Source organism: Lupinus angustifolius, chromosome LG03, assembly GCF_001865875.1.
Source record: "Lupinus angustifolius cultivar Tanjil chromosome LG03, LupAngTanjil_v1.0, whole genome shotgun sequence".
Classification (NCBI taxonomy): Eukaryota; Viridiplantae; Streptophyta; class Magnoliopsida; order Fabales; family Fabaceae; genus Lupinus; species Lupinus angustifolius.
Genome location: NC_032011.1, coordinates 7,478,879 through 7,482,050, shown reverse-complemented (window position 1 = coordinate 7,482,050; position 3,172 = coordinate 7,478,879).

Sequence of the window (3,172 nt, the reverse complement as noted above, 5' to 3'; positions counted from 1 at the left end):
GTAACCACTGATACCTAACAAAGAAGTGAGGAGGGTATAATCCAGTGCAGGCGGGAACACATTGTTCCCGTGTAATGGCGCATCGCAGCTGTGGGATCAACATACCCAGGCTTGCTTTTACATTGACTCCAGATCCTCTAATCAACATCCAAATCATGGCACAGTTTCACTACAACCGACCACACCTGAACATTGCACCTGTAGGAACATGGGTTTATCTGCAGGAGCGTCCATGCACCAGTCAGTGCACCCTCCGTTCCACCAATCAAGCCCTGACACGCACTCCAGTCCATTTGCATAGCGCCGCACTGGATTCGCGCCTCCATAGTAGGTTGAGATTTGGTGCTCGTGAGTGCATGGTTAGCACTGCCACGTGTACAAATCTGGCACCACCTTTCACACCTCCACCCGTGACGTGACACATGGGTCATCAAGGTCAACTTCTTTGTTCCATGACACATTGTATCATATACCCATCATGCTTCTTTTTTTTATATATTTATTTTTCTCTATTTGTATTAATACATAGTATTGTTACACTATTAAACCATAATCGCTAAGCAAATAAAAAATATTATGTATTGTAATCTTTTCTTTAGAGGTCCAACCACAGAAAAAATATATATTAATATTTGTAGGAATGAATAACTAATAACAAAAGGATTCTTTTTAGCAACTAATTAACAAACTTTTTTTAAATAACAAAGTGGTAACAAAATCCTTTTTATGTCAAAATAAAATAACAAACTCTTTTTAAATTAAATAGATATTATCATTGCCCATAATTAATTAATAATTAATATGTTAGTTAACGAAATGTTATTTGCATTGAAACTTTTCATACATACAATAACTATCATTATTAATGTTTATGAAATCCATATATGATCTTATTTTGGGGATTAATCAAAGATGAAGGGACGGTCGCCTTGAGTTTTCTTTCCTCTCAACTCATCTTCTAAAGGTCACGCTACGTTGCTTCTTCTCACTCGATTAACTCCCAAAATCCAAAATAAATCATTTTCAATTAAAATTAACAATTAATGTAAACATTTTTCATAAATATACAAAAATAAATATTTTCATTAAAAAAAATTTGCAAACCACATAAAAGATAGAGGGACGGTCGTGGGCCTCTTTCCTCTCAACTCATCCTTTGGACGGTCGCGCTATGCCACTTCTATCCTTAATTAAAATACCCAACCAACAAACATTTTCTACTAAAGAACTACATAGCCTTGATTCTCTATCTAAAAGAGGGATACATGGAACCAAAGTCAATCTTGTCAGGTACACTAATAAAAATAAATAAATCTGTTCCTTTTAATAATTAATTAACTAACCAAATTAAATATAAAAAATATATATATATTAAAGTCATATAATTTAATAAAGGGTATCGCCTAAGGCGGATGGGTGGGTTGCTAATACCTTCCATACCTTGTAACCGACTCTCGAACCTGGATATTAAAAATCCAAAGCCCAATGTAATTGGACTTAAAATATTTTTCTATATTTTTAACTATAAAATGTAGTGGCGACTCTAATAAAGTCATGTAGCCGAAAATCTGTGTGCGACAGTACTATTATCAATTATCATCATATCATGTGTCTAATACATGCATGTTAGAAGTGACCCACTACACAACACTTGTGCATGGGGAAATTTACCTGGTTGATGCACTTTAACCGTAATATTATGTATAGTCTTAATGCACCTTTTAAATTATTTATTAAAGTAATGCACTTTTTATTAAAAATCCACTAAACACTACAACCAGGTTGGCAAATTTAGATTTCAATATAATATAATTTCCACCAAAATCTCCAACATAGTTTTCGTCTTTGGTGAAGAAGAGAGTAAAAATAAAAAAGTAAAACTCCAATACCAATCTCGAGTTTAATAAAATATTGTTATAAAATAAACTCTACTTTGAAGGTGTCGAGTTACATGTAGAGTAGGAAAAAAATAGGAAACTCGACAATTTAATTACCGAATTTTTAAAAGTGTACTAAATAATTTAAAAGATACACTAATATCATAATATTATGGTCAAGGTACACCAACAAGATAAATTGGCCCTCGTGAATGATGTGTATAATTAGAAATTATTTATCTTTGCTCAAATGAGAGATACCAAACATAAAGTCTTGTCTTTGGATTATTGGAAGAAATTATAGATCGGCAATGTCCAACTCCAACTAGATTATTAATCCTCATAAATATCTGCTAAATTTATCTTAAGCTCATTTACTTCTATTAACCTCAACTCTTGTAATTCTTCTTCACTTTCTCATTAGTGTCTATCTAGTGTAATGCATTTAAATACATCTTTTATAAAAATGCCGTTTGTCAATAAAAAAATATAACAATACTCAATATAGCGTGGCACATTTAAAATTAAATAAATAATAACAACATGAACTGAATTGAACCATTCTCTGTTTTGGTTCAATTTGACCATTAACCCCGGCCTATATATAATCATTGAGCTTGTTGGATTAATTCCCAACATAGCTATTAGAGGTCTTAAAACAAATGGCATCAACGAGCCAGAAAGAATGAGACGAAGCAATCGAATGGAGTTCAACACTCGATGAGCAAACCAAAACAAGCAAGGAAAGGAATTCAATGAATATTCCTATCTTTGATTTATTGAATGAAGTAATGCTTAGTCTGATTACAAAGCCAAAGAAGAAAAGAATTTATAGGAACCAATGCCTAGAACTAACAAACTAACTTACAAAACAGAAAAAAGGAAACTTTCCTAATATGGAAAGGAAGTTAAAACAGAAAACTGTTTTAACTAAAAACAGACTTCCAAAAATAGAAAGAAAAGAAATTAAAGAAGAACAAGAAGGAAAGAACAAGCAGGTGAAGGTAATATTAATGGCCATCATCTTCATTTAATAGTTTTGACACCCTCCCTCAAGTTGGAATGTAGATATTTTGCATTCCTAGCTTGGAAACCAATGAATTGAAAGGGCCTTTGCTTAGAGATTTTGTAAGGCAATCAGCAAGTTGAGGAACCGACGCAATGGGTAGAAGATGAACCACTCCTTCACGAATCCTTTCTCTAATAGAGTGGCAATCAATTTCGATGTGTTTGGTCCTCTAATGGAATACTGGATCGGCAGCAATGTAGAGAGCAGATTGGTTGTCACAATAAAT